This window comes from Triturus cristatus, chromosome 2_2 (assembly GCF_964204655.1).
Source record: "Triturus cristatus chromosome 2_2, aTriCri1.1, whole genome shotgun sequence".
Lineage (NCBI taxonomy): Eukaryota > Metazoa > Chordata > Amphibia > Caudata > Salamandridae > Triturus > Triturus cristatus.
The window spans coordinates 886,990,465-887,015,358 of NC_140582.1; the positions used below are offsets into that span (position 1 = coordinate 886,990,465).

The window sequence follows — 24,894 nt, forward strand, 5'->3', positions numbered from 1 at the left end:
GAGCTAGTTATTGCAGCAGGGCAGCAATACGAACTGTTGCCATGGCTGCTTCATCTGCTATTAAATTCCCCCAATGTGTACACCAACACATTGATGACTAAATGTATAGATAACATGAGCCCGTGGCAGGCCTTCCTTCAGCTTTTCCACCTGTTCCCAAAGCATCTTGTGCTTTACTGTGCAAACTTTAGAGTCTCTGAATTCATTCTGGCACCAATAGTGCAAATTGTTATTATACGATAAAATGAATCACAAATAATAAGTGTGGGAAATTTACTATCTATATTTTGTGGTACCAATAACAGAACTTTGAGTTAAGTCAGCTGAGCTGTACAGTCCCTTAGGGAATGAGTGTGTGTTTTCCCAGGGCAGAACTTTCCATCATGAATGCACCCTTTACCAATTGCGCATGCATCACAATAGTGCTGTTCCATTCCTACGATGAACTCGGCAGAACCATCTGTATAAATGATGCATTCATATATTTCCGCCTCTCGAGCTGCCTCCTATTAAGAAATGGTCCGAAAGGGCAATACAAATGAATGCTATTACTCAGGAGTTCAATTTGAGAGCAGTGAATGGCAGGTCCAAATCAGACACGGGTGGATCATATACATATAACAGGTTAACTACCCCGTCCCGTATCGATTATATTCTCATTGATATTCACTTCTGGGGGAATGTTGTGGATATGGTCGTAAAAAACACTATAGACAGCGACCATAATCCACTGTGCCTACAAATTAATGATGTTTGGTTGTCCCCGGAGTATGAGATCAATAAACCACCCTTGATGTCAACTAAAGAAGTGTTGTTGGCAGGCTGTAACAGACGCCTTAAATGGCATGGGGTTTTACAACATGAGGGGAAGCTGGAAAGCATTAAGGAAATACTGGCCGGGAAAAATGTGGAGCTTGTTGAGGTCCAAAACAAAGTGGCAGACTCTCAATTCGTACCCTCTCTTTACCGAGACACTATTAGCGAGATAGGGAAATTCTTTATTCTAGAGGGGGATCCACCCTGCAAAGGGGCACCACTGAAAGGATCGAACCCATGGTATTCCAAAACCTGCAGAGAAAAAAGAATGACCTTATCAAAAGCCCTAAAGAAGCGAGGCAGTAGCATGATTAGAAGAGCAAGACAGGAATATTCTAGATCCCTGGTAGTCGCAAAACGGGAATAGGAGGAAACATATTGGCAGGAGCTTAAAGAGGCATCATTGAATAGGAATTCCACTGTATTTTGGGACCTCCTAAATAGAGGAAAGAGAGCTAAAACGACAAGTTTCCCGAACCACATAACAGAGCTGCAATGGTATAACCATTTCTCTGTTATATATGCGGGGGAGGTTGCCCCTCCAGACTATGAGGAAGAGCACAATTTGACCCCTGCCGTAATCTTTCCACCTGATGTTACTTTTGAGATCCAGGAAGTCACTCTGGCAATAAAAAGTATTGCACCTGGCAAAGCGGCAGGTCCAGGCGGTCTTCCAGGAGATTTGCTTCTGCATGAGCCAGCACCCTGGGCATTGTTTATTTCTGCCATAATGAATGCTATAGCCAGGGGCTCCATAGTACCAGAGTCCTGGAAAGCCGCAGTAGTGATTCCTATATATAAAAAGGGTAATAAGGAGGACCCTGCCAACTATAGGCCTATCAGTCTAATCGACGTGATCCAGAAGGTGGTTGGCAGGGTTCTTCTTATGAGACTGAAGCTGTGGATTGAGAACATGCATATTTTATCCCACCTTCAAGCAGGTTTTAGGCAAAAGGTAAGCACAAGGGGATCAAGTTTTTAGATTTTTTATGATTTATTGGAAAGTGGTAGTTTTAGGGAAAGGTACTTTATATCTAGCTTTTATAGACCTCAAGTCCGCGTTTGACTTAATCCCTCGCCAAAGATTATGGCAGGTTTTATCAGAATTAGGTGTTCCTCCAGAGATTCTCGCTTTTTTAATACTTTTACATGAGGACAATCACGCCAAGATTAGATGGGGCGCTCAGGGACAGCTCACAGAGAGTGTCACGGTGAACAGGGGGGTTCGCCAGGGCTGTGTATTAGCCCCCACCCTGTTTCCCTTATACATTAATGGGGTGGTGGATCTTCTTAGAGAGGAGCCAGCCGATGCTCCAGCCCTGGCTGGTGAAAAAATTCCTACCCTCCTGTTCGCCGACGACACTCTCTTGATTTCAAAATCACCAGGTGGCCTACAAAAGATTTTAAACAGGTTTGGTACCTTTTGTAAGTCCTGTGGCCTGACTATGAATACTGAGAAAACCAAATTAATGGTAATTAATCCTCCAAGATGTTTTAGAAATGTTTTTACTTTGGATGGCATCCCGTTAGATATTGTGGACTCCTTCGATTATTTGGGTATCCGGATCATGAAAGGGATGAAGTGGAGTCCTCACTTAACTAAGATGCTCCTATGCCACAAGAGGGCTTCTGGTGCCTTTATTAAAGAACAACATCTCTCTACGAGCAGACCAGTGGCCCCGGCCCTTGAGGTATATGAGGCCAAAGCATTATCCTGCACAATGTATGGAGCTGAAATTTGGGGTCACAAAAGTATCCATGAGCTAGTTAATTCTGAGAATAAATTCATGAGGGATCTTATTTCTCTTCCCACATCCACTCCATTAAAACCACTGTTTTATGATCTAGGCAGACATTCTATTCAGGACATTGCAAGACTTCGACCTTTATTATTCTGGGCAAGACTACGAAGGACACCGGAGCTTGCTAAGTATGCTGCAGCCCTAAGCGAACTCACACTAGCTGACACTGGGAAGAGGATAAAATGGATCTCTTATGTAAGACAATTGCTGAGAGAAATTGGATACGAAGACTGTTGGGAATCTCAGACACCCCCTTCAAAATTGGATCTCAAGAAGGCATATTGGAGATGGGTTAATGATAGAGAGCTAAGAAATGATAATATGGGGAAGCTGACTGAGGCTTATTTTGAGCACTAGACACTTTGCAAATTGGAACCATATCTTGATTTTATCCAGATTCCACTGGATAGATCATTGTATGTGAGATTCAGATTAGGAACCTTACCTCTCAACTCCGTCACGGCTACTTCGAAGGGTCAGATAAGCATATCATCTGGTTGCCCAAGTTGTGCATCTCCGAAGGAGACTATTCCCCATTTCCTTTTTGCCTGCTACACTTACAGAAGAGCGAGATCCAAGTGGCTGAGACCAATTTGAAGAATTCTGGGCTCCAGAGACTATGTAACTGTGTCGCGTATTTTAAAAACAGATACCTCGTCTCTTATTGTAGTATGTGGATTGGCCAAGTATCTGGGTTGCGCTTGGCTGTTGAGAAAAAAAAAACTTGCCACTTTTGCACATTGAAATGTTGTTGAGGTCCGGTTGTTATCCTTTTCTACCAAACCTTTTACAATGAAATTTGTGTCTCTTTGTATATAGTGTCTTATTCTGAGACATTTATGATCAAATTCTTTTTATTCGTCAATGTTTTACTTGATCATTTTTAACTTGTATTGTATGTTGTGCTTTTATGATATTTTTTCTCGAATAAAGCTTTACCTACCTACCTGTTTCTGCATGATTTATTTCAGCTGAGGATATTCTTTTTCGTATTGCAAAAATGTTTGTGTTTGTAATGTACAGTTGCATCTGTAATCTACATCTATTGCAGTGAGAAAGTTAGCTCATTAAATCCTTCTTAGATATAAAGCTTTAGCATTTGGAACGCTTGCTTTTGTAATGGTCTGTAAGGTCGGTACCGGGGGAACGACAATTATGCGGTTCCCCTACACTAGTGCTCTTTCTATCACTACAGCAATCTATATGCTGTGAATATTTTCTCGGTGGATGCAAAATGCATTTCAGAGTTTGTGTACAAATGTGATTTGTATGCAATAGGTACTGTATCGCCTTCATTGAAAGTGAGGTAGGTGTACCTGGTTGGTCCAGTGACTAGGTGGAACACCAGGTTAGTAGTGTTAACACGCGTGTATACATGTTTAGAAACTATCATGTCAGCTTGTATGGAGCGTAAAATATCTGTATGTTCCTGTGTCCAATAATGTACTGAAAAATCTGGTCTGGTTAAGTCATAAAAAGGTTTTACCCTGTCTGCAGAATCCAAAATGTATGTACTGCCAAAATTTTAAAATCCTAAAATGGATCGTAGTCTTTTTAGACCATCGTCCTTCAGGTAGATGTCATCTACACAGGACAATGCCTCCTCATTAAAACTTTGAAGTGATTCTGTTGCCCTGGCTGAAAATAGACCAGGGCTGTTCTTATACCCCTGTGGTAATTGGCAAAATTCCCATTCAGAACTGAGCATTGAGAATGCTGTCAAATATCTGCTCCCAGGTGCTATAATTAGGCACAAAAATACATTTGAGATATCTAGTGTTGATTTGTATTTTTTCCGCATGATGTTATTTATTAGTGCATCACTATGTGCATTTTGTACTGCAAATGTACATGTGGAAGCTTTTAAATGACGGTATGAATTTTCGGTTTCATTACAGGAAATAAGAGATTATTCATGGATAAGGTGCAATTCTCCATCACACTCTGGTATTCAAGTTGATCTTGGATCTCCCTGACTTGTTTCTTTGCTTCATGTTTGTTTGGGTATTGTCTCTGTGGTTGAGGAAAGGATTTTTATGGGATTTCGTAATGAGGTGACTCTTCGTCCCACCCAACATGATTGCGATAAAATGCAAGAATTTCTAACACCCACTCCTGCAAGTGTTCATTTTTAACTGATTCTGGTATGAGTTTGGAGAAAGCAGGTAAAATGTCATCTTCCTCCATTGGGCGCTCCATTACAAACTCAGGTCGCCAATCTTTTTGCAGCCAAAAGAATGTCATAACCATATGTCAGGTTCTCCCAAAAGAGACACTTTCCTTTCCTGTGTATGTCCCCCTCCATTTGGAGTGTTACTTTGTATAAATGATGTGGGACACTTACCATAGTAACAGATGTTTCCACTGTTATATGCTCACTTAGCAATACTGCTGCCCGATAAACCATTAGGTTCCGGTGAACTATTTTGACTTTTGCCACGGCCCGTTTCCTGTTAAGAAGCAGACTCCTCAGTAGCCTGGTGATTTCTCATTTAAATCCACACTACCTTCTTCTTTTTAAAATTGAGATTTTATACTATTTTGTTTCCGTTCCTGTTTAATGATGTACTCCGAAGTGAGATGTGTCTCCCTTTTGATTTGACTCGCTCTTTCAATCTGTGCTCTGACCATCTGTCTCTGAACGTTTTTCAGATGACTCCTGAAAGGAATGAGAGGAACGTGTATCAGTATCCTGATACCTATCAGGCTTCATAGAATTGTCAAGGTTTCTCAAATTGTATTTTCTCTCGGTGTGTTCCTGTTGAGGAGACACACCCAGTGACTGTGTTTTGTTTTGTTTTAGTTTTTTGTTTTATCCCACTTTTTCTTTAAATAATCGAGTGCTTGCTTAGAGTTATCCTTTTCAGAATTGCTCTTAACTATTGGTTTCCCTGGTCTGGCTCCCAGATTATCTCTGCCAAGGGAAGCATATGTTTTTTAATAATCCTAGGCAATTCTCGATCCTGCAGGAGTGAATTCCCTCAGGTGTTGGTGTATAGCTACTGCTGCTGCCTCCCCTTTTACGTTGTTTAACATAACGGCAGATACTTGGGCAAAATTGCCCATTAGTTTCATCCCCAGATCCAGGGCAGGCTCTGCCCCATACTCATTCTGTATTTGTTTCGGTGCATCTGGTATAACTGCTATTGAAGGTGTACCATGAGTTCTGATATAAACGGCAGCGAATATTGTACTCCAAGTGGCACAATCTTCTATTGGGGGAGTCATCCCCATTGGCAAGCAAATTGTTAATATTCTGTGTTTATCCTGTGGGCCTGTATGAAGGAAAAATCTGCTTCAAGCTGAGCTGTTTACTACACTATGTAGAACGGGATTTGCTCCCTGCTGGCCTGAATCTTTCCCAGAATGGTGTTCAGCATTTGGGAGCTAATACCTATAGTAGCCAATTTACGTTGTGCATCCTTAGCAGCTCTCACAGTTTGGAATGTCAATGTTCTCATTATGTATGGTGTAAGATTTCTGTACATTTTTACTAAATCTCTATAAAGAATACACATTCCAGCTGCTGTTAAAGTAGCAGTGTCTGGATGCGGTGTATATGAAGCTAAGATTGGCCAGCTCGCACCTTCTTTGATGAGTCTCACGTTTTCTGTGGTATGGGTTAGGGAGCCTTCAAATTAATTAATATGCTCTTGGTAAGTTAATGGGACCTCTATGCCCATGTGTGGGAAGTACTCTTCAGGTGGCTCATCTTCAATGTACGTGTGACACAACCATGTACATGCTTCTGCAGGTGGAAATTTAACCCAAGAGTAGAAAGTAACATCTCCACCCATTGCTGGGAGGCCATATTGTAATAATTTCATAGTAACTGCCTGTCTGCAATTTTCTGTAATATTTAGAGCAACTACCTGCTCTTCAATGTCCTCACCTTATTCGGACATTATTAAACAAAAGGTATTTAATAACATGATTTATAGAGAAATGGTTTGCACAATTTGTGAAACTTTAAATCCTTCAAGCTTGAATAACCTACAGCCAATACATAGGGTATACTTACTCAGCTGAGGCAGATTTATTTCCCTTCCCACTTTGTATGTCTCCAGTTTAATTGTGAGTTGGGGTCTCTGATAAAACACGACTGAACTACTCAGATTGAACATTAAATAAGAACCCAACCAATGCTGGCAGCACCTTGTCTTGTAGTTCCTACTAATTTGTAGGATATGTGTGTTTGTTGGACAACATAAACTATGGGCTTGGTGCCTAGACTGATTCCGGACACCCCCACAGGATTTGTTGTCCCATAGACTAGCTAGTTCACAGTGCCACCTTAAGCCCCCCCTGACCTTAACAGGGGCAACCACTGAACATGACAGCCCTGATCCCCCAGAGACTGTGGAAACAGTAGAGAACCTGTTGCTCAGTCACTCGTGCTCACTCATCTTTGGAGAAGTATACAGAGAATACAAAGTGGGACTTTTTCACTAAGTTTATTGAACCAACATTTTTCTTGTATAAAATACATGTGCTGAAATGATTACTAGAAACAGATGAAAGTGATTACAAGCAGCAAAAGTATAAATAGTAGCTATAGTTCTACCATGGTTGCAAACCAATGTTTTGGTGCAGAGATATAACAAGGCAGCAGTCGGGTGCACTCCTACTATGCAAACTCTACACTAAGTGTACCTAGAATGTGTGTAGGTGTGGAGCCAAGAATCTCCAGAAGGGACGATCCAACCCCACTACCTGATGGGAGAAAATGAAGGACTCGGTCTTGTTCATGATCTGGACACCTCTCATTAGATGTCAGATAGCTGCATGAAAAAGTCTCAGCGTGCAGGGACCCTCGGTGTCAACTGAAGTGCCTCCTCTACCAATCTATCGGATGCTCATCTTTTAAAATAGAAAGCAGCCTTGCGATGTGCATATAGATTCGTAAAGGAATGGATTTATAGATTGCTATGACAGTTGTACACAGTGCTAAAAGATACCTTGTGCATGATATCCATGGCATTGTGATAATGTTATGCAAAGCTAGATGTGTAGAAAAGTTTAGTTTCAGGGAAACTAATCCAACATTGTCATGCAAGAAAATATGTGTATAAGTTCACGGCTGAAATGTTATAGTGAGTACAATATAAGAAATAAGCTGCTTCACTACATGGGTCTAGTCCAGGAATATATCAGGCCCCCTGTTGCCCCCATACCACACCCCCTCGCGTATTCCCATGAACTGGTCATCTAGGGTTGAACAAGAAGGTTAGGTAAACCTGCATGAGGAAGCAAAAGCCCTTTCATGCAAAATTTGGATTTATGTTGGTCTCAGTCATTGAGATGCAATGTACCATGTAAAGGATGCCAGTCTTCCATAACATTTGGACATGACCCTATGTTCTGTTTGTATTCTAACATACTAAGACATCACACCCATAAACCATATCTCTAGGTGGCTTTAGGTAACATTGAATACACCCAAAAGATGAATCGATTAAGGACCTCAAAACAGGATCTCAGGGACAACAAGAGATGTAGATAATGAAGCCCATAGAATGATATTCTAGAAGACAACCCTCAACACCTCATAAAAAATATTGTTGCAAAGAAAGAGCTTTCTGTAGTTAAAGTAGCAGTTTTGAAGTCAGTTATTTGTCTTTAAAGATTGCAGGAAAATCTAATTATTCCACAGTTATTCCAGTCAGCTCTATTTCAAATAATGATCAATTTACTCAGATGTGCTGCATCTCATCTGTTAACCAAATAGGTTTGACTGGCAATCCTTCATTGCTAGAAAACATCAAGGATGGAAGGTTAATATTTAAGGTCTCAGGGACAAAGTGCAGAAGTATACCAGCTGGTGGAATCAACTGTACTTGTTCCCTCTTAGAATCGTAGATGATGATCCATGTAATACCAACACAGAGGACCTGTGCAAGTTTTTCTGCTTAATATGATAATAAATAAGAACACTCAGGGACATTTATCAAGTTCAATAACGCATTTCACAAAAATGGCTATCATTTGCAAGCTGCAGGTGGTTTGTCTGCACTTTCCCTATTTATTTATTTTAGAGTTTTATAGAGCACGAACCAGACCCCAGAGGGTGTCAGAGCGCTTTACAGGATTGACAGGTGGTACAAACAGTTTTAGGACAGGTGTATACAATTGGGAAAGGAACAAGTAGATGCATTATACAAGGAAAGAAGTAATAGGCAGTAACATATCACGGATACAGGTGGGATAAAAACAGGTAAATACATTATATAAGAGAGCAGCTGTCTCAATTCCCGGGTGGGATGCCCAGAAGTGCCGGATAGGTATCATCCGGAAGAGCCATGGGTAATGCCGAATAGAAGGAGAAACAAAATTGCTGAGGTGATTGAAATGCAAGCGTTAAGCGAGGAATTTGCCCATAAGGCAATGATTTGGCCTCCTTTTTGAAATGTGCCAAAGATGGAAGTCTTCTGATGGTGGGTGGGAGTGAGTTCCATATTCTTGGGGCGGCCCCAGAGAAGGCCAAATTGTACGTTTTTTTTGCCGCAGGCGTGCTGGTTGGAACAAAAGGTCTCTGGCGGATCGTGGGTTTCTGGATCCTCCGGATATCATGAGTTTCTGGGCGAGGAAAGCTGGGGTCTTGGACTATAGTGCCATGTGAGTGATGGAAGCCAGCTTAATTTGGATTCTGGCCTCGAGAGGAAGCCAGCTTAGAGCTTTGAGGTGGGGAGAGATATGGTTGAATTTCTTTGAATCAGTTAGGAGTCTGGCAGCGGCGTTGAGGCAGGCTGTCAAAAGGGCCAAAGAGTTCTTGGGTAGACCTGCGAGGGTAGAGCACCCATATTCTAGTCTGGAGTTGACTAGTGCCTGGGTTGCCATTTTTAGGTCGGTGGTGTCAAGGAAAGGTTTCAGGTGTCTTAGGTAGGTCAGGTGAAATCTGGCAGTATTGGCAACGGAGTTGATATGGCCACGCATATTCAAATGGCAGTCTCGGGTTATTTCCAGGAATTTAGCAGATTCCACAATGGTCGCAGGGCAGTTTAATGCTGTGATAGTCTTGATCCATTCCTGAGTGTCTGAATTGGTTTTGGATGGGGAGAAATTCCATTTTTTTTGCGTTAAGTGTGAGCTGGTTAGAGGTGAGCCAATGCACCGTCAGCTTCAAGGCCTCATTTAGGGAGTGAATGTCCTCAGGGGAAGAGATTTTAATGTAGATCTGTGTGTCATCGGCATACATGTGATAGGCGATGTTGGCGGTGCGTATCACCTCTGTGAGCGGTTCTAGGTAAAGATGAAAGAGGGCAGGGGACAAGGTTGATCCTTGGGGGACTCCAACCATGATCGGAGAGAGAGCGGATAAGATAGAGATAAGAGAGAGATAAGGATTCTCTATGAGCGATTCTGGAGGAATGACCTAAACCATTCAAGAACAGTGCCAGCCTATCCCATCCGGAGTTTAAGGTGGTCCAGGAGCATTTTGTGGTTGACTGTATTGAACGCCGAGGATAGGTCTAGGAGGATTAGGAGACAGGTTTTGCCTTGGTCAAGGGCTTGGACGGCATCATCCACGATGTGAAGGAGGGTGGTTTCCGTGCTGTGTCCAGGTCTGAACCCGGATTGGAAGTCATCAAGTAGGTGGAAGTTGATAATGTATTGGCTCAACTGCTGTTGCACACATTTCTACAGAACTTTTGCTAGGAGTGGGATGTTCGATAATGGTCTATAGTTGTCAAGGGAAGCAGGATCCAGTGTGGGTTTCTTTAAGATGGGGATGACTTGTCCGGCTTTGAGAGAGTCAGGTATCGATCCCTTTAGTAGAGATGCATTAAGTATTGCCGTCCAAGAAGGGATGATTGCCTGTGAGACTGCGGCTAGGCAGTTAGAAGAGAAAGGATCATTGTAGTGATTGTTTGGGTTTAAGGAAGATAGAATTTTCGAGACAGAGTGTTCGTCATAGACTTTAAAGTAGGACCAGTGCGCTAGGTTTTTGGGTGAAATGTGGGAGGGCAGTGCGGAGAGAAGCGGTAAAGCAGGCGTAGTTTGGGAGTGCGTTGCTGAATTAAGTTCATTTCCTAGGGCAGTGATTTTGTCACAGAAGAAGGAGGAAAATTCCTCGCAAAAGAAATCAGAGATTTAGTGGTTTCTTTGGAGGTTTTAGACAGCTTGTTAGATTGATGTTTGACCAGGTCGAATAGCTTGCGAGGTCTGTTCTTGGCGCTCTCCAGTTCTGTTCTGAAGAATTCTTTTTTCGCGCTGAGAATTTTCCTATTGCAATTTAAGATGGGCTGCTGACGGGTGCTGTTTCCAGTTACGTTCTGACTGCCAGAGGGATCTCCTCTCCATGTTGAGGGAACCGTTGAACCAGGGATTCCTGTCTTTGATCTGGGTTCTTTTTAGTTTTAGCGGAGCAAGGTCATCGAGTATGTTGGCTATCATTGTAGAATAATGATCAGTGAGGTTGTTGACCGTAGAGAGATGGGGGGTGATAGGTCCGACTCACAGCTGGCAGCCAGTTTCGCATGGTCAAGCTTCTTGGTGTCTCTAACCCAGCGTTAGGGAATCACAGGTTGTGGTGTCCAAATCTTGTGGGTTCCAGGTAGAAGGAAACTGATAGAGTGGTTGTCGGACCAATCACATGGGTCTATAGAGAGAAGTGTGACCGTTGAATCCTTGGCGATGATCCAGTCCAGAGGGATGTATGACGTTACAACGCGTGCTGTTACAAAGCATGCTGTTAAACGAAACTGTTATAACGCAAGTGGATTTACAACGCATGCCATTACAATGCAAGTCTTTACATCGACTTGCGCTAGATGGCGTGCTAACATTAGAAAAGTGTAATTTACTATTCCAACTCCAGTCCAGTCCACTTAACAGTAGGGAAGGTGTTGGGATAGTAAACTACACTATTTGTAATGTTAGCACGCCATCTAGCGCAAGTCGATGTAAAGACTTGCGTTGTAATGGCATGCGTTGTAAATCCACTTGCGTTGTAACAGTTTCGTTGTAATGGTAGTGCGTTGTAAAAGTTGCGTTGTAAAGGTTGTTCCCCAGTCCAGAGTGGCGCCTTTCGAGTGAGTTGGGAGTGAGCAGGCTTGGGTAAGTGCTTGGTCAGCCAAGAAGTCTCTGGTGGCATTGACCTGAGGGTCCTTGGGGTCGTTCCAGTGCAAGTTGAAGTTGCGAAGGAAAATGTCATTAGAGTTAGGGGAGGCCTTGGCTGTGATGATTTCCATGAGGAGGTCAGTGAAGGTGTCATTCGTGCCTGGAGGGTGGTAAAAGATGTGCAGTCTGCACAGCTGGGTGGTGGTGTTGGATATGGAAAGTGCAAGGTATTCGCAGGAGTCTGTAGGATCAGTCAGAAGTTCAGTAACAAGGAGGTTGGAGCAGTAGATGCAGGCAATGGCTCCCCCATTTTTATGGGATTGCCTGTCCAGCCTTACGATGTTGTAATTGGGCGGGACTGAGAGGTCTAGGCAGGGCGATGACGATTCATTGAGCCAAGATTCAGTCACGACCGCTAAGTCTGATTTTTGGCTCAGGATGAGATTGGCGACATTGGAGGCATGCTTTACTGCTGAGCGTCAGTTAATTAGGAGGCCCGGATAGTGGGGGGTCGGATTGAGTGTCTAGAGTAGGGGCAGAGATGGGTACTAGCGCTAGGTTGCTGTTGATCACTCCTCTGTCACGAAGGGTAGCTGATCTGTTGGGGTTGGATGCAACCATGTGGAAAGGGTGTTCGTCACTCAGATCTGGGGGGTATGGGCTAATCAGGGCCGAATCGTAGCTAATGAGGAGGTCTGCGACTTCTTCCTCTGTGAGGTCTAGAGGGCTAAGCATTGTGGGGGGGGCAGTTTGTAGGTAAGGAGGAGCGCCAGAGTTTCCTCATCGGTTGCAAGGTGGCAAGGCTGCTTGCGAGGGCGCAGGTATCTCAGGGATAGCGGTAATGGGTGAGCGGGAGGCTAGGCAGAAGAGGGGGGAGTAGAGTTCTTCAAGAGCTTGAAGTTCAAGAAGGAGAGTTCTGTGAGGCACAGGAGGTTCTTTAGATCCAGAATGGAGTTGTGTCTGCTAAGGGTTAGTTCGGTAGCTCTGCGGTGGAGAGTATCCAAATCCCAAAAGGAGGGATGCTCTTGCAGGCAGGGGGCTGGAGGAGTGGGAGAGATTCTGATGGGATGTGCTGGTAGCCTAGTAGTGAGGCTGAGTCGGCCTGTGTCATGAGCCCTTGCCGCAGTCTCCAAAGATTACTGTTTCAGGCAAGAGCAGACTAAATGGGTTATGTTGTTGTCTATCTTGGTTCTTGCAAATATATAAAATGTAACTTGACTTCCAAATTCCATTCACAGATGGACATTAAGAGTCACTAGAAGGGTATATCGGATACTTTGTGCAACAGCAAAAGATGGAATGGATGTGGCATCTATAACTGAAGCTTCTTAAAATGATCCATGCATTTTAGCCACTTCAGTTTCATTATTTTATTGCCAAATGTTATTGATCATCAATAACATGTGCCCTTTGCAACCATTAAAACATCATTAAAAATGTGCAGTACCCACAGTACGGGATTTCTAATCATGATTAGAAGTCCTCACTACAAATGCTAAGTTTGGGAATGGCCAAAAAATGAAATAAAAATGTAAGCCTTCAATACCATATGATGCCTTAGTTTCCAGGATATGTGATTTCTGAGCTGCAGAGATTATAGAGAGAATACCGTTGTAAACCCCCAGTATCAGAATGAAACAGAGAGGCATTTTGAAATCTTTAGGAGATGATACATACAATCCAATCATCAGATAAAGGGGAAAATCTTTAGCAGTCCCTTGGGGAGGTTAATGCTGCAGCGCAAAAGATCAGGCTAACAGAGCTTTGCATTGAATCACAATGTGAGAGGAGAGGTCTCAGTGTAAAAGGGCCCTTTCACACTCTCAAAGAGCCCAAAAGCTTTAATACAGCTCTCTGAGTCACACCATAGGTCCAGGACCTGAGGAGCACCAATTGGGGTTAAGGAATTCACTTCAGCTGGGTACAGGAGCTGGTGCAGGATGCTGGGGATTCTGTTATGTTTTTAAGTCTCCCTAGTAGCCCTGGGTTCAAGATGAAGCTGCAGGTTCAGTACTTCTTCCCCAGGCAAGAGGGCAGCAATGCAGAAAGGCATCAATTCAGCCAGGCTGCAGAAAGTCAGCAGTCCAGCAGAGTGACAATCCATCCTCTCAGCAGCACAGCAATCCTTTTTTCTGGCAGAGTATATACAGGTCCAGAAGTGTGCTGATGAGTTAGTTTCTGACGTCCTACAGTTACACACTGGTTCCCTGGTTCTGGAAGGTGGGAGAAGATTCTAGCCAGTGACTTTGAAGTTCATGGAATTTCCTTCATCTCCTACTATGGGCTTACTGCAGTAATAATGTGGGGTCATTAGTCCCTTTGTGTGAAGGCAGAGCACATGAAATTCAGTTATAAGTGGAACTGTGCTAGGCTCTACCCCCCCAATCTCCTTGCAGATGGCCCATGTAGGCACACCTAATCCCCCTATCTTGTGACTGTCTGGGAGGAATTCACTTATTAATATCTTAATGTGCTGTCCTGCTTTGGTGATAGCATATGGCCCTCTACCGCAGAAGCAGTGCTCAGTTCTATGTAATTCTGAATTCAGTTGAATCACTTTGTTTACAGTCTCCTGAGCCACTGAGCTGTCCCATAGGAAACACTTCTTCTCAACTGTGGACCCCATCTGTGAAGCACCTAACCTTACTTTGCTTACAGATGCATCCCTGTAGGCAGGCACTACCATATGGTCAAAAATGTGATGTGTCCCATTCCACCCCTCACATCAGAATTCTGCCCCCAGCCCCAGGAAAACTCTGCCCTTAATGACAGCAACCAACAGGCTACTGAGAGCTGGCAGTGTCACTAACCAGGTCCCAGGCCATCAAAGGGTCTCTGTGCTTTGTAGCTTCTCAGTGTGAGGGTGCACCATTTTCCCACTCTCCCTCTCATTAGTCCCTGGGTGGTGGCCTGAGACTAGTTGCCAAGCCCAGGGTCTGTACCCTGAGGCTGAACAGGGGTCAGAGGTGAGTCCTTCCTCTCCCTCCATCTGGGCGTCTGTACCCTCCATCTGGGAGTGGTACATCCAAATGCCTGAGCTTTCAGGGTGCTGTGTGCGGCTGCTCCTATCAGCTCCCTTGACACTGGTGGCAACTCAGTCCCAGAAGGCAGTCTATGGGCATCTAGGGACTCACTATGACTCTCCCCTGATTCACTTTCCCATTCCACTCCAGGGATAACTGGACCATTAGGATAGAAAATGAGCTGTCTCTTAGCCTGGCTTATCCTGCACACCTAACCAGTGTACTGCTCTGGCAAAACAAGCCTTTCCAATACCATGGTCCAGCTGGCCACATTGTCCCTTAGAGCAGTGACTAGGACCCTATATACCTAGACCTGATGAAGATAAGGGCCCCCACCATCAGAGATCACCAGAGTGCTTTCCATGTCTATCTCCCAATTAAGGGAGACTTGGGCATGATTTACTACTTGCCCCTGGGTGCCAACTCCCCCTAATGTGCCTCACCTGCAGAGCTCATACCAGTGGGTTGGTTCTTAGAACAGACCAGGTTCCCCTGCCTGTGCCACAACTTGGAGCAATCAAAGCACCAAGGTTTGAAATGGTGTGCCTTCGGCCTCTACCCAGCAGAATTTCCACTCTATTCTTAAGAAGGGCATGGGATCCTCTTGCCCCTCACACACTCAAATGGAACCTGTGTGGGTCACTGTATACCCCACCCTCACTCTGTTGGGGCAATCTTGAATACACCCTCTTTGGAGTCACTCCCCAGTCAATCAGGTAGCGGTATAGTTCCGGAAAATACTGACTGAACAAATGCTCTCTGGCAATTAGATTGTACAGCCCTTCAAAAGTGTTTACCTCACTAACCCTTACCCCAACAATCCTGTGCCCTGGAAAAGTAGCCTACAAAATCCACCCAGGACTGGTTTGGAAGCTTCTGACTGTCCCGGAACTTGTAATGGTACCTCTCAGGGATCAGATCAAACTTAGCAACAAGTATGGCTTTCATGAGGACATACCAGCACACTTTGGCTGGTCATTCACCCACATTGTGAAAAGTGTGCCTCTCCCCATATGGGTCTGTGTTTCCACAAGCCACACACCCAGTACTCATCTGGGACCTTGCACATCCTCAAGTCTACCTCATATGTATAAAACCATCCAGTTATGTTGTTTCCAACCACATAATTGGACACCACGTCGGGAGGTATGTGGATCCTCACCTCTCCAGTGGGCACTTGGGTAACGCTGCCACCATTTCTACAGGATTCTAAGGCTTGTTTGTAAGCTTTAAGTACAGCTCCTTGAGAATCAGTTCATTAACCCATAACAGTTTCCTTTCCTCCATAAATAGTTGTTTCTCCTTCAGAGTTTGAGCTCTCTCTGCTTTTTCCATCACTGGTTGTGCAGCCAGATCAAGCCAGGCCAGCTGCAGTTGGCACTCCTCGTCAGCTCTCCTGCCTCCCTGGGCTCGGGAACACACACTGCTTTCTGTGCTGGGCCCAGTAAGGGACGTCATTCCTATGGGTCTCTCACTCTTCTCTGTTTCTGAGGCCAAGGAAAAAAGAAACTCTTCTCTCCCTTTCCCTAGCTAAGTTGCAAAGCAGTCCTCCTCAGCCTCTATTTCCTCCTTCTCCCCATCTAGTGCATCCTCTTCATCAGCATCCCAAGTTCTGCGGACCTCCTACCAGGTTCTAAGGGCTATCTGATACTCAAACTTTGGACAACACTTTTGGAGTTTCAGTACCCTTTCTCGAAAACGTAAGACAGAAGTCAAATTTAGAAACTGTAAACAAATATGGCCAAATAAATAAAATTTAAAAAAGGTCAACTCATGTGTCAAATTATGTATCTAGTATTTTAGTGTAATCGCTGTATGGTAATGCACAAAAACAAGTCCTGATCCACATTGCTGGACACCAATGTTAGAATTTGGGTTGTTAGTTGATAGGCTGTGATCCTTAGTCGAGAGATAGCCAAAATCCCTTGCCAGGTGAACCACGCAAAGTCACTAAATTAACCTGTGCTTACTCCTCGATAGATCAGTATAAAAAACAGTCATGCTTAACTTAGAGGCTATCTGTAAATGATTTATGCAGCAATCAAGTAGTAATAAAGGTAAGACACAAAGCAAGAAAAATCCCAAATCAATGTAGAAATTTAGAGTAAACTTTAATACATTATTTTACACAGAAAAGACAAAACTCCAATCAGTAGAACTTGAGTTATTACTTTTTAAAAGATTCCCAGGAAAAAAGCACCAAAAATCACAAAGTGCTAACTATAGATATCTGGTCGCACTGGACTGGGTCTGTCACAAGTTCTGGTCGACTGCTATGGAGTGCAGTTCTGACTACAGTCATTAGGTTAGGCCCGCTGAAGATTTACCTTCTCAAATCAGTGCCCAGAGTCCCGTTCGGAGTGGAGGGGGCTGAGAGAAATGAAGAGAGCATTGAAGGAGTTTGCCAGAGTAGGACAAAGAGGCGTCACAGATGCTCATTGCTGATAGATAAGTTGCATTAGAAGTCCTGGCAAGTGGTCAGTGCTATAGCCTAAAGGGTTGGGCTGATGGAGCTTCACTTTGAATAGCAGTGAGAGAGGAGAGGTCTTGGTACAAACTTGATTGTGGTTGCAAAGAGCCCAAAAGTAAGCCTGGGCAGAGTTTGTGGAGTTCCGCTGAACTCAGCAAAGTGCAAAAAATCTCTGCCGCGCTACGGGGAGCTTCGCAATTGCAGAGTGCGTTAGATAAATGCCATTCACAGTGACTTTTAGTGCCAAGTGCTTGTACGCACTGTTTAATCGTCACGAATGGCACCATGCACAGCGCTGCTTCCTTTCTGCCACTCAAGTAGATTTTTTACTGGCGCAGCAGGTTTCTCAATGTGAACGGCCGGTTTCTCAATGCGAGCCGTCAAGAGCATATGCGACCACTCGCAATGAGCAATCTGACCACCGCGTTGAGAAATCTTGGCTGGAGGTTGATTTTCCATGCGCACGCTCGCCAACTTGACATTGATGATTACGAACGAGGAACAATCTCGCCAGGAGGTGGATTTTCCTCGCTCTCGCTTGCCAACTTGATGTTGACAAGCAAGTGAGGAAAAAACTCTACTACGCTCCACTCCACAGAGGGGAGTTTTTCAGAACTCTGCGAGCTCCGTGTAACGTGGAGTGCAGAAAACTCCACAAACTCCATGATCGGAGCAGAGTTCACCGCCAAAACTTACCGAAAAAACTTGACTACAGTCCTCAGATCCACACCAAGGATCCAAGACCTGAGGTGCACCACTTGGGGCTCAGGAACTCACTTCGTTCAGATCCAGGTGCTAGTGTAGGATGTTGGTGAGCATTTTATCTCCTTGAGTCTCAGAGCAGGAGGCCATTAGACTAGCCCTTGCAGTCACTGTAGAAGGCCTGGGTTCAAGTTGAAGTCGCAAATCCAATTTTCCCCTGGCAAGAGGGCAGCAGGATAGATAGGAAAACACTCAGCCAGGCACCAGAAGATCAGCAGTCCTGGAGACTGGCAAACCTCTCAGCATCACAGCAATCCTTCTTCGTGCAAGAGTATACACAGGTCCAGAAGTGTACTGAAGAGTTGGTATGTAAGGTCCTACAATTATACCCCGGCTCTGGAAGGTGGGAAAAGCTTCTAGCTTCTAACCAATGGCTCTGAAGTTCATGAAATGTCCTGCTTCCCCTGCCTTGGCTCCAGGCTGGCTGCAGTAACAATGTGGTGTTGTTAGGCCCTTTGTGTGAAGGCAGAGCACAGGCTATTCAATTGCATTTGGTTGTGCTCAGTTCTACCTCCCCCATCCTGCCAGCAGTTGGCCCATTCAGGCACACTTAATCCCTTTAGTTTGTTGCTGTCTGGGAGGGATTCACAAAGTTTAACTGTTAGTTACACCCAGTCATGTGACCCAAGACTACACACACAAAAGGGCTAAGGGCTAAAAAATGGCAATGTTCTGAAAATGTCCATTTTTAATTTGTGCTCCAAACCCAACTTTACCAATAAATAGGGCTGTCCATCATAATTCTAAAGACACCAAGCATGAGATAGACACCTACTCCTAATTAGAAATTACAGCTTATTAAATGTAATAAGGAATCTTCAAAGTTATCCTATGAGAGGGGTAGGTCTCACAGTTGTGAAAAAAGAATGTAGGAGTTTTCACTATGAGGACATGTAAAACCTAAAAGTACATGGCCATTTTTTTAATTGCACAGCACCCTGCCTCTGAGTAACCGAGGGCGTACCATATGGATGACTTATATATAACAAAAGGACATTTAAGGCTTGGCAAAGGAGTTTAAATGGCAGGTCGACATGGCAGTTTAAAACTGCATTCAGGCATTAATGGCAGACTTGGGTCATGTTTTAAAGTACTTCTTAAGTGGGTGGTACAATAAGTGCTGCACGCTCACTGGTTAAATTTCGAGGTCCTATGTATATAGCGGGCCACTCTACAAGGGTCTCATAAGCATATGAAATATGCCCATTTGGTGTGTGCCTATAAAACCATGTTTAATGGAGAGAGCAAAAGCACTTTAGGACTGGTTGGCAGGGGCAATGTGCACACAGTACTAAGACCAACAAAGATTAAACCTGCAAAAAATTAGATGGAAAACGGAAAAATGCTGAGGGTGACCTTGCAGAGAGGGCCAAGTCCAGCAATCCAAAAAGCTCAGCACTTTATTTTGTGAAGCAAAATGATTTTAATATAAAATTCCTAATGAATATGAGGGAAGATAGCGAGTAGTGAAAATACTACTACAGGAGAGCCAATAATAACTACATTTTAGAGAGAACTAACAGTGGGTAATAGCTTACTTCATGCCCATAATGGAAATCTAGGAAAATGTTTATGAGTATCCACTATGGAAAACTTTTAAGAACTACGAGGATATGTACTTCCCACCAAATGTTTAAAGAATCGGACAGTAGTAAAGAATGCATTAAACAGAGAGTCTAAAATTAAAACACAAAGGGGGTCATTCTCATGGCGGTCGGGCTGCATCCAATGGCTCATCGGATGCATTCTGACTGCCATCTGCAGCTGTGGTCCGACCAATGCATTAAAACACATGTGGTCAGAGGCAGCAGAGGGAGAGAAAGTCCGATGCTTTCCAACGACTGTCGGAGGGTCAGTAATCTCTACAATAGGGGCTGTGCCTTCTCAGGCACCAATGTAGGGATTATAATGTCCCTTTTTGCCAGCCCTTTCATGCCAATTTGCCTGCCATCAAAAAGCAGGCAAAACCTGACTTTGGAGGCCCAGAGCAGGCCACTCTTCCCCTCTGGCCCTCTGCTATGGGGCCTGGGGGGCACCAATTGTGCCCCCCTAAAGATCCCTGACATGCTGCCTGCCACACAGTGCAGGAATTTTTTTAAGTGTATATTTTTTATTGTGGCTTGTGCTGCAGCCCACAGCACAAGCCACAAAAAATATGCACTTTGCGACCGCCGTGAAGGTGGATCATTGTGATGAGGGAATGGGGACCTCCACCTCCGTGTTGGGTGGTCCCTCTTCCACTATAGCGCCGATAGAACGATAGTCAAGCCAGCATCATAATGATATCGAAAATCTTTTTAAGTCAATTTAAAATATAAAAATGATGACACAACAGTGCCTTCTCCCAAGAATCAAAAATAGCCTCACATTTTTTACATAAACCTTGGAACCTATTAAGAACAGACTGTATGGTTGGTAATATCATTTCCCCAAAATCTAGGATTGCCTGTAGAAGATCACAAAATTTCAGAGATATTTTAATTTCAATTTGCCTACATAAGCTCAAAGACATAGGGAATCAGAATACTTGGTTTAATACAAAAAGCATTTTTCCTTGTTCACAATGTAGAGCATTAAGGGCCAGATGTACGAAATTTTTAGCGTGCGCAAACAAGTCTTAGACCCATTTGCACATGCTAAAAGCATGGGCATATGTACAAACAATATTTTGCGTGTCGCAAATAAATTGCGACTCGCAAAATACTGTTTTGCATCTCGCTATTAGGAAGGAGTGTTCCCTTCCTTACAGTGACCGCAAAGCTGTGTACCATTGTTTTGCGGCCACAAATGCAGTTGCAAAAAACTCCCAAATTACCACCTACTTCAAGTAGGTGGTAATGCGTTCGCATAGGGGAAGGGGTCCCCAGGGGACCCCTTACCCTTTGCAAATGCATGCAATATTATCTTTTAAGGGCAGGCAGTGGGAACACTGCCTGCCCATAAAAAATGAAACAAAAACGTTTCATTTAGGGAAAACGGGCTGCATTTAAAAAAAATGCTGCTTTATTTAAAAGCAGTCCCAGACATGGTGGTCTGCTGAGCCCAGCAGGCCACCATCCCTTGGAGGGCCTGTCATTCCCAATGGGCTCACAAAATGCAAGAGGCTCATTAATATTCATGAGCCTCGCAATTTGCGACCCCATTGGGAATCGCAAACAGTGTTCAACAGACTGCTGCACCTGCCAAATTGCACCTTGCAAATGCGACGCAATTTGCGAGGCGCTATTTGGCAGGTCGTACATCTGGCCCCAAAAATGAGTGATACAATACAGGAATACTAGAAAGAAAAAGTCATATCACAAAATATTTAACATGCAATTCTGATTACGCGATCTATAGATTATCTTGTCCCGGTGATTTAAGGTGCATAGGAAGTATGATACATCATTAAAGAAAAAAATAATTTAAGAAGAAATTCAAGCAATTCAAAATATTGATAGAGAACAGCCAGTTGTTTGATGTTTTTTGGCTTTTCATGACTGTAGGAATTATGTGTTGAAATTCTGTGGCTTCAACAGAATATTAAGGAGTACAAGCGGAGAGTAAAATATTTAAGAAAGTTGGAGTATACATATATTTTATATATTCAGAGACCAAACAACTGTCATAGTCAATGTCACCTCTAATTCTTTTCCTCTTTGTGCAGCAGTGGAGGGTCTCTGTGTGCTGCAACCACGTCTACGTGCTCCAGGAACCAGACAGCGAGTGTGCAGTGCCAAATATCTCTCCAAACGTTTATTTAAAAAAAGCGAAAAGATTTCCACACATACAGTGCCATGATTAGGGTCTTAAGGCAGGCTTGCAATTTGGATAAAGATGCCATGACTTGAATTGGTTACACTGACAAGTACACTTCAGGTTTAGAAAAGCACAGGACTCCAATGGTGGTACCATCATAAGACTTTACTAAATATTCTTAACTGGAGCACTGTTCATTGGGTGGGGAAATGTTGAGAGCCTATACAAGATCACATATACACAATAAGTTACAAAATTACATAACAGATTTACTATTTTATGTGAAGGCTACTGAGTAATGTTGGCCTATCCTACCCGAGGTAGTTTGTAAAAGTGTGACATCCAGACAAAAATGGACTGTGGGAGAGGGCCGTTCACACAAGTCAAGTGCCATCACTAGATGGGTGACATGGTTGCTTCTCCCCGGATCCTTGCCATTTTTTTAGTGCTGATAAACTCTATTGAGGTCAACTTTCCCATCCAGGAGGTAGGCCTTTGTCCTCATCAGCATATCCAAATGCTTCTGCTCTAGCCTATTTCTCAAATAACTCTTGATAGTATTCATAAGGCTGAATCCTCGGTCACAATCTGCACTAGATGCTTGAAATGTTGCGCCAACATCAACAAGCTGAGACACCACACTATACAGAGCAGCCTTGCGTACAGTGAAATTCACCATGTTTTTAAAGGTGGTATATAACCCACCCTTTACATGTTCTACCAACACATATTTATAGTCTCTCTATTGTCGAACAATATCTTCTGGTGTTTCACAATCAACCAGGACCAAGACATTTTTATACTTTGTACATTCTCAGTCCCAAAATCAAAATATGATTGCGTTGCTATTGCATGGAATTCAAAACTTGCCCATTCTTTCAGTTCACCTTCAGGGAACCTTTTTTGTATGTGCTCACAAAAAAGGGAAACAAAAGACAAAATAGGCCCACTATCAAACTCTTGTCTTTCCTTGTACAACATCATCAGATCTCTTACATTGCTGCTCCAAAAGACAGTGTCCCCCAAATACTGTTCCTTAATTTGGTCAATCTTTGCTCTTGCATACAGTACAGCTTCAACAGCAGTCAAGTAACTTTTTTGGAAGAGTTTGCACAAAGATGCAAATTCACCTAGAATGTCATTAAGTACTGCAAGGGAAATATTATAGTTGGAGTCTGATAGCTTTTTGTAATAATATTTAGCAACTGGATCATTCTCCTCAACTTCCTCATGCTCAAAATTATTAAGAACAACCTCGTAATTACGAATTAGGGCACCAACAGCAAAATGCCTTTAAAGCCACCGGACTTGTTTCAGTGGTCAAAAAGAGACCACTTCACATTCAGTGACAAATGCGATTTCATCCAGCTTGGACTTTCTTGCAGGAGATCTGGAGAACACAGTGTAGACAGTCCTCAATAATGTCTCTATCTCTTTAATCATTGGAACCCTCTTCCAGGCATCCTCAACTCCCAAATCTTCTTGATGGTCAACACAATGCTGCTCAACTAGATAAGGAATGGATTGTTTTAGGCGAGTAGCAACACCATTATTCTTACCCAGCATCACAGACGCACCATTGGATGTGAACATGACCATTTTCATGAGGTCCAGTTCATTGGCAGTGTAGAATTCTTTCACAGCAGTAGTGATTGCTTCAGCATTACAACTTGTCAGCTTCACTATGCCCCCAAACAGTGTTTTGTGCGCTGTTGATGTTACAGGTTGGAACTTGAAGTACAGGATGAACATTTTTGTAACAAAAATATCTGTGCTCTCATCAATTATCAATGTGTGATACAAAGCGTTACAAACTTCTGCCATAGCTTCACAGTGTTTCACGCTATTAATGGCCTCAAGGAACTCAAAGGCATAGTTCTTGCTCCTTCAGCTCTCTGGTATCTTAACATACAGTGGTAGGTGGTCATGGATGTTTTGTACTGATAACATTGAAGTATTCATCTTTACTGCCAGCAACACGTTGTTCATGAGAATCTTTAGCTCCTCGGTTAGGGATCTTTGTCGTTCAACTACTTCTATTCTATTTGCTTTGCCAGTGGCAGTTTCTGTCAGCATTGCCCGCACTCCATAAACAAACCTGGCAGCAGCACTTCTGTTTCTCAACATCACCATGGCAGACTCGTGAACTTTGGTTATTAGATGGTATTTCATGTAATCCAGTTTCCAGCCATCACACCATTACTTCCCTGTAGAAAAGTCCCAAACAATCTTGGCTTCGGCACATGCTTTGCAAATCAAGCCAACGTCTGGACTGTATTGAAATACTTCCCTGAGTTGCATGCGAACTTTGCTTCGTGATTTCTGTGTCTCAGCCTCCACAATTTCTTTCATCTACTCTCCCTTGAATACAAGGCAACATGTCTTCCTTTGTGGTGAAGCACCACACTCTCCCGAAGTTACAGCTTTACGCATTTCCGGGCCCGTCGGTTTGAACCTGCTGTCGCACAAAGCCTGCAAAATAAAGGAACATGCTTACGTTGACGCCTATGCTCATAAATGCAATCTGTCACGTAGTTCTGAGGCATCCCTGGCAAAATGTAGAGTGTAATTACCTGGATCTTTCTGTTCTCTGTCCTGCCTTTCCAAACTTATTTGTAGCACTGTCTATAGAGCCTTCAATAGAAGTAAAGATTGTTATGGCACAGTGTGATACATCAATATACCATGTGCACCATAAGGAAACTCAACTAAAATAATTACCTGTTGTGTTTGTACTGACGCATGCCCGTTCAAATGTGTGATGTACTGTCTGTGAAACCTGAAACAGAAGAAAACATGGGTAAGGTATGTTGTTATACTACAATGTCCAAGATACACCACAGATTAAATCTACCAAACAATTACCTATTCTGATTGTACTCATATACACCTGTTTAAATGTGTGGGGTACTATCTTCAAAAGCTGCACCAGAAGAAAAGATGAGTAAGGTATGTTATACTACCATGTACAAGATGCAATGCACCACAGTTTAACTCTACCAAACAATTACCTGTTTTGCTTGTACTTACATACTCCTGTTTAAATGTGTGGGGTATTGTCTGTGAAACCTACAACAGAAGAAAACATGGGTTAATATGTTATACTACAATGTACAAGATGCACCACATTTTAACTCTACCAAACAATTACCGGTTCTGCTTGTACTCACGTACACCCGTTTAAATGTGTGGGGTACTGTCTGCAAAACCTGCAACAGAAGAA

The 24,894-nt window shown here is 43.4% G+C and overlaps 1 pseudogene; it reads right to left on the bottom strand.

The window, feature by feature from the left end:
• The window catches only part of LOC146862916 (uncharacterized), a 29,671-nt pseudogene extending 5,828 nt beyond the window's left edge, over window positions 1-23,843 (bottom strand).
• Window positions 23,844-24,894: the final 1,051 nt, after the last annotated feature.